Genomic DNA, 8,597 nt, shown 5'->3' on the forward strand with positions numbered 1-8,597 from the left:
AAAAATTTAATTTAATTTAAAAATTAAAATTAAAATTAAAGAAAATAACCTATCTATATGCTACCTACAAGTTGCAATTCAGATCTAGAGCTATATACAGACTGAAAGTGAAGGGATGGAAAAAGATATTTCATGCAAACGGAAGCAGAAAAATGCCAGGGTAGCAATACTTATGTAAGACAAAATAAACTTTAAAACAAAGGCTGTAACAAGAGACAAAGAGGGGAATTACATAATGATAAAGTGATAATTCCAACAAGAGGATATAACAATTGTAAATATCTATGCACTGAACATCAGAGCACCTCAACATATAAAGCAAATACTAACAGACATAAAGGGAAAAATCGACAGTAATACAGTAATAGTAGGGACTTTAACACCCACTTACATCAATATGGATACATCATCCAGACAGAAAATAAGGAAACAATGTCTTTGAATGACATATTAGACTTAATATATTCAGAACATTCCATCCAAAAACAGCAGAGTACATACTATCTTTTCAAGTGTTCTTTTCAATGTTCACATGGAACATTCTCTAGGATAGATCATATGTTAGGCCACAAAACAAGTATTAATAAATTTAAGAAAACTGAAATCCTATCAATCATCTATTCCAACCACAATAGTATGAAACTAGAAATCAATTACAAGAAAAGAATGGGAAGAAACATGAACATGTCAAGGCTAAACAACATACTACCAAACAACCAATGGGTCAATGAAAAAATTAAAGAAGAGAGGAAAAAAAAAAAATGCCTGGTGACAAAAATGGAAACACTATAGTATAAAATCTTTGGGACACAGCAAAAGTAGTTTTATGAAGTAATTTTATAGCTATACAGGCCTACTTCAAGAAACAAAAATCTCAAATAAACCCATCTAAACTTACACCTTAAAGGAACTAGAAAAATAACAAACAGAGCCCAAAGTCATTAAAGGGAAGTTATTAGTATCAGAACAGAAATAAATGAAATAGAAACTTCAAAAAAATAGAAAAGGTCAATGAAACTAAGGGCTAGTTCTTTGTAAAGATAACAAAATTGATAAATCTTTAGCCAGAATCAAGAAAAATAGGACTGAAAATCAGAAATGAAAGAGAGGTTACAATCAACATAACAAATACAAAGGATTATGGGAGACTACTATGAAAAATTACTTGCCAACAAATTGGACAACCTAGAAGAAAAGGATCCATTTCTAGAAAAATACTATCTTCCAAGACTGAATCAGGAATAGAAAACTTGAACAGACTGATTACTACCAATAAAACTGAATTGGTAAAAAACGAAAACAAGAACCTACCAACAAACAAAAAGCCCAGACCCAGATGGTTTCATAGGTAAATTCTACCAAACATTTAAAAAAGAATTACTACCTATCCTTTCCACTCGATTCAAAAAATAAAAGAGATGGAATACTTTCAAATTCATTCTGAGCCCACTATTACCCTAATATGAAAACCAGACAAAGGCACTACAAAAAAAAAAAACAAAAAAAACAAAAAAAACAAAAACAAAACCCAGATAAACTACAGGTCAATATTCCTGATGAATATATATGTAAGAATCCTCAACAAAATATTAGCAAACCAAATTCAACAATACACTAAAAGAATCATTCATCATGATGTGGTGGGACATATTCCAGGGATGTAAGAATGGTCCAATATCTGCAAATCAGTCAAGATGATACTCCACATTAACTAAATGAAGGATAAAAATCATATGGTCAGTCTTAATAAATGCAGAAAAATCATTTGACAAAACACAGGGCCCCTGGGTGGCTCAGTCAAGTGAGTGTTCAACTCTTGATCTCAGCTCAGGTCTTGATCTTGGGGTTGTGCTCTACACTGGGAATGAAGCCTACTTAAAACTAATTTCAATTTCTATTTTTGATAAAAACTCTCAACAAAGCAACTGTAGAGGGAATGTACGTCAACATAATAAAGGCCATATATGACAAGCCTACAGCCAACGTCACACTCAATGGTGAAAAGCTGAAAACTTTTCTTGTAAGCTCAGGAATAAGATAAGGATGCCCACTCTTGTCATTTTTATTGAACAGAGTTGGAAATCATAGCCAGAACAGTTATGCAAGACAAGGAACTTAAAAGACCAATCAGAAAACAAGCAATAAAATTGAACCAGATCATCTGTAACCTACATCATTACCAGCCCATGTCTTTGGTATTGATCAGGTTTTGTTTTGCAAGCTATATGCAATGACTAACTTTAGCAGAAAAGCAATAGTAGCTCACAATCTCTGGCGATATTAGAAAATAAAAAATTATTTAAAGTGACCAGACCCACAAATGTATGGCCAACTAATCTTCAACAAATTAGGAAAGAGTGTCCAGTGGAAAAAAGATGGTCTCTTCAGCAAATGGCGCTGGGAAAACTGGACAGTGACATGCAGAAGAATGAAACTAGACCACTTTCTTACACCACACACAAAAATAAGTTCAAAATGGATGAAAGACCTTAATGTGAGACAGGAAACCATCAAAATCCTACAGGAAAAAACAGGCAGCAATCTCCTTGATCTCAGTCACAGAAACCGCTTACCAGACATGTCTTTGGAGGCAAGGGAAATAAAAGCAAAAACGAACTATTGGGACCTCACCAAAATAAAAAGCTTCTGTGTGGCAAATGAACAAATCAACAAAACTAAAAGGCAACTGATGGAATGGAAGGAGATATTTGCAAATAACATTTTGGATAAAGGGTTAGTATCCAGGGCCACCCAAGTGGCTCAGGAGGTTAACTGCCCAACTCTTGATTTCAGCTCAGGTCATGATTTCATGGTTCATGAGTTCAAGCCCCACATTGGGCTCTGTGCTGACAGTGTGGAGCCTGCTTGGGATCTTCTCTCTCCCTCCCTCTCTCTCTCCCTCCCTCCCTCCCTCTCTCTCTCTCCCTCCCTCCCTCTCTGACTCTCATGTATGCTCTCAGCCTCTCTCAAAATTAATAAATAAAATCTTTAAAAAAGGGTTAGTATCCAAAATTTATAAGGAATTTATCAAACTCAACTCCTCCCCCAAACAAATAATCCAGTGAGGAAATGGGCAGAAGACATGAATAGACACTTTTCCAAAGAAGATATCCAGATGGCTAACAGACCCATGAAAAGATGCTCAACATGACTTATCATCAGGGAAATATAAACCAAAACCACAATGACATACTACCTCACACCTGTCAGAATGGCTAACAATAACAACTCAGGAAACAACAGATGTTGGCGAGGATGTGAAGAGGATCTCTTTTGCACTCTTGGTGGGGACACAAACTGGTGCAGCCACTCTGGAAAACAGTATGGAGGTTCCTCAAAAAATTAAAAATAGAACTTCCCTATGACCCAGCACTTGCACTACTAGGTATTTAACCAAAGGACACAAAAATACTGATTCGAAGGGGCATATATACCACAGTGTTTATAGCAGTGCTATCAACAATAACCAAATTATGGAAAGAGCCCAAATGTCCACCTACTGATGAATGAGCAAAGAAGATGCAGTATATAGATGCAATGGAATACTACTCGGCAATCAAAAAGAATGAAATCTTGCCACTTGCAATAATGTGGATGGAATTAGAGTGTATTATGCTAAGCAAAATAAGTCAGAGAAAGACAAATATCATATGACTTCACTCATATGTGGAATTTAAGAAACAACAGATGAACATAGGGGGAGGGAAGGAAGAAAAAGATAAAATGAGAGAGGCAGTAAACCAAAGGAGACTTTTAAATACAGAGAACAAACCGAGGGTTGATGGAGGTAGGCAGGGGGATGGCCTAAATGGGTGCTGAACATGAAGGAGGGCACTTGCTGGGATGAGCACTGGGTGTTGTATGTAAATGATGATTCACTGGGTTCTACTCCTGAAACCAATACTACACTGTATGTTAACTAACTTGAATTTAAATAATTAAAAATAAATAAATAAAGTGGGCAGAAATCAAGGCATCCAGTGTTGGCAAAAATTATGGCATAGTAGCAATAAGGCAGAGTAGTGTGGCTGTAGCAGCAGAACATCAGATCACACTAACCCTACTGCTGTGTAACACTTTGTTGAGGAGACCATCCTTACCACCACCACGAAAACACTTAGATCACGTGTCTGTGCCCTAGCTTTCACCGTCAGGGAAAATAAATATCTAGACTTTATTGCTTCTCTAGTTAACAATAATTCTGAAACAATGAATAATCACAGAGTGGAACGTTCCATGAACATAGGTAAGGGTTTCAAATACTAGATAACCAAAAACATGTCAACAAATAATCATGTAGTCCATTCTTTGCCTACCCAACATTCATATAGGTTATTCTTCCTTTAGCTACATCTCCTCCCACCAAAACAATAAACCCACACAAAAAAAAACAACACAAAACTGGAAATTAGTTTTATAATTCTCACACTTAACAAGATTCTGCTCATTCCTTCTCTAAGCAGACAGAAGAAAATGTGGTAGAGTACTGAGAAAGAGTTCTCAAAGTGAGGTCACCAGACTAACACTTTGGCAACTTGTTAGAAGTGCAAATCCTCAGGCCAAACCTGGAACTACTGAATTAGAAACTAAGCAATCTGTGTTTAACAAATCCTCTGGGTATATTCTGGTCATGCTAAAGTTTGAGAACCATTTCATATTAAGTATATTTAAAAATATATGTATAGAAGATGAAGCAACACTATCAACCAACTTGAGCTAATTAACATTTGGGAAACACACCACAGCAGCTTATGCATTCTTTTCAGTTGTGTACCTTTAACAAGGTAGTTCATGTTCTAGGCCATGAAACTAATCTCACCAACTTTGAAATGATGAAAATCTGCACAAAGTAGATTTTCTGAGCGTACTGGAATTGAATTAGAAATAAATATCAAAGATTTGGAAAATCTCCAATTATTTGGAAACTAAGTATCATTCCTAAACAGCTTATAATTCAAAAAAAGAAATATAAAGTGAAATTGAAAAGTGTTTGAAGCTCAATTAAAATGAAAACACAACACAACCAAAATCTGTGGGATGCCTGTAAAACAGTACTTGAGGGAGAAATGTCTAGCACTAAAATCCTCTGCAATTAGAAAAAAAGAAAAGGTCTCAAACCCAGGACTTCAGATTTCAGTTTAAGAATAAAAAAAAAAAAAAAGAAAGAAAATTAAACCCAAAGAAAACAGAAGCACAGAAATAATATTAGCAGATGCCAATGATATAGAAAAGAAAAACAAGAAAATCAGCAAACCTATTGATCTTGGAGAAGATCATTAAACTTGGTAAACTCAGTGACAGCAGCATAGATTTTACAGATATTAAATAGTAACAAAATAATATGAACAACTTTCTGCCAATAAATTAGGCAACTTAGAGGACATAGAAAAGACCCTAGAAAGGAACTTTAGCCAAAGACCACCAGGAACACACTTGTAGTTGAACAAGTTGGGTTTATAACTCCTTTCAATGAGGGAAAACATATTCCAAGGGGAGCCATGAGGGAATCTCAGGAACAGAACATTAAAAAGTACCTATTATAGGATTGGAGCTTTGGCTAATGGATTCGAATTAGAATCTAAGGAAAAAGAGGTTTGCTCTAATTGGATGCTGTCAGCAAGCAGAGACCTGAAGTTCACCCATTTTATCCTTACAGATCATTCAAACTGAAAACAATATTTTCATTAATAAATGGTTATACTATGTTACATCTACTCAAGTAGTATTCTGCAATAAAAATTATGCACGTAACAACAAAGATGAATCTCAAAAAAATGCTGAGTGAAAAGAACTAGGCAAAAAGAAATGTCTACTATGCAATGCATTCATACACGATTCTAGAAAGAAAACGCAAGCTCATCTCTAGCAACAAAAAGCAGATCAGTGGTTGCCTAGAAAAGAGCAATCTGGACAGTTAGGAAGATTTAAAAGTGGCAGGTGGAAACTCTTGGGTATGGTTGTTCATGATCATGATTGGGGTGGCAGTTTTAGACGTGTATACATAGGTCAGAACTTACCAAATTGCACAGTTTAAAGATGTGCAGTTTATCATATGTTGATTATATTTCAATAATTTGATTAAAAAAAGATAAAGAAGTCATTGTTTTCCTAAACTTCAGACACAGTCACTTAACCAGAAACTACACTCAACCAACATCCTCTTTCTTCCTCTATAGACATTAGAAATTATATCTCAAAATTAGCATACACATATTTTTAGTGGAATGGATTTGAAAGTAACCTGAAAGATTAATTGAAAGTTGAGACTTATACATGAGTCTCTATTTCCCCAAAAGTATTACAGGTAAAATAGCATTTTCTCCCTTCCATATATTGGCAATATTATGACTAATTACTATGTTAACACTTACTATATTTACATAAGACATAATAAATTACAAGCTTAAGTTTACAGAATCCAAGTAAGAAAGTTCAGAGTACATTTTTATTCCTCTTGAACCAACAGTGATTTTTTTTTCCTGCTTCTCTACTCAAAAATCTTGATTCCTACTCGGTACAAGATATCCAGAAAATTCTTATCTGTCCTATACACAAAAACCATGTCATCAAATACATGGTCTCTGAGCATGGGGCCCCAGCAAGACTGGATAAGAACTTGCTTTACTCAAAAGGTAGTCTTTTTATTTTTACAGAAATACATTTTTATTTAACAATCAGAAGAATACATCATGTACATCGTGTTTGAGAATTGGTTAGCACAGGAGCGCCTGAGTGGCTCATTATCCAACTTTGGCTCAGGTCATGATCTCACGGTTCGTGAGTTCAAGCCCCGTGTCCAGCTCTGTGCTGAGAGCTCACAGCCTGGAGCCTGCTTCAAATTCTGTGTCTCCTTTCTCTCTGCCCCTCCCCTGCTTGCGCATGCATGCTTGCTCTCTCTCAAAAAACAAATATTAAAAAATTGGTTAGCACAAAACAATGTTTTGAAAAATATTGAAACAGATTTATATAACTTTTTATCCTTTGCTACAACTTTTATTGAGATATAATTGACATAGATCACTCTATTATAAGTTTTATTGAGATATAACAGACCTATATCACTCTATGATAAGTTTAATGTAGATGGCATAATGATTTGACTAACATGTTTCATGAAATTACAGTGCTAAGTTTATGTAGCATCCATTATCTCACATAGATACAATAAAACGGGGAAGCAAAAAAGGAAAAAAATGTTTTTCTTTGGAATGAGAACTCTCATTCTCTCTCTTTACTTCTTTATATATTGTACAGCAGTGTTGGCTATAGTCATCACGTTGTATGTTGCACTCCTAAAGTGCTTATTTATCTTATGACTGAAATTTATACCTTTTGACCTCCTTACTTCAATTCCTCCTCCTTTCCCTCCCTGCCTCTGGTAACCACAAATCTGATCCTTTTGTCTAGGAGTTGGGTTTTTAGATTCCACTTATAAATGAGATCACACAGGATTTGCCTTTCTCATTAATTTCATTCAACATAATATTCTCAAGGTCCACGCATGTTGTGAGTGGCAGGACCTCCTCATTTTCTTGGGTGGAATAACATTCCATTGCCTGGGGTGCCTGGGTGGCTCAGTTGGTTAAGCGTCCAACTTTGGCTCAGGTCACGATCTCACCATTTGTGGGTCTGAGCCCCACATTGGTCTCTATGCTGACAGCTCGGAGCCTGGAGCCTGCTTCAGATTCTGTGTCTCCCTCTCTCTCTGTGCTCTTCCCCTGCTCATATTCTGTCTCTCAAAAATAATCATTAAAAAAAAAATTCCATTGCCTAAGTATACCACAACTCCTTTGTTCATTCATCTGTCAATGGACACTTAGATTGTTTCCATACCTTAGCTATTATAAATAATGCTATGAACATGGAGATGCAGATATCTTTTTGAGTGGTTTTTCTTTTGGATATATTCCCAGAAGTGGAATTGTTAGGTCATTTGGTAGTTCTATTTTTAAATTATTGAGGATCCTCCATTTTGTTTTCCACAGTGGCTGCACCAGTTTACAAATTCATCAACAGTGAAAGGTTCCTTCTCCCCTACATGTGCCTCTACATTTGTTATCTTGTCTTTTTGATGATGGCTATTCTAACAGGTATGAGATAATATCTCATTGTGGTTTTGATTTGCATTTCCCCTATGACTAGTGATGTTGAGCATCTTTTCATGTACTTGTTTACCTTTTGTATACCTTTGGAAAAATGTCTATTTAGGTTTCAGATATTAAAAAATCCCATTTTTAATTGGATTATTTTTTTACTCTTTAGTTGTAGGAATTCTTCATATATTTTAGATATTGACCCCTTAGCAGATAAATGGTTTGCAAATATTTTTTTTTTTTCATTCTGTAGGCTGTCTTTTCACTCTGTCAATGGTTTTGCTGTGCAGAAGCTTTTCAGTTTGAGGTAGTCCCACGTGTTTTTTATGTTGTTGTTCGTGCTTTATGTGTTTTCCAAAAAATCATTGCCAATATCCAGGTGAAGGATCTCTTTTCCTATGTTTTCCTCCAGAAAGTTCATCATTTCAGGTCTTATACTTGAGTCTCTAATCCATTTCCAGCTAGCTTTTCTTAGTAGTGTAAGATATGGGTCCATTCTCCTAC

This window comes from Lynx rufus, unplaced genomic scaffold (genome assembly GCF_022079265.1).
Source record: "Lynx rufus isolate CCGP_SWC_20201006 ecotype Redwood Valley unplaced genomic scaffold, mLynRuf1.p SCAF_9, whole genome shotgun sequence".
Lineage (NCBI taxonomy): Eukaryota > Metazoa > Chordata > Mammalia > Carnivora > Felidae > Lynx > Lynx rufus.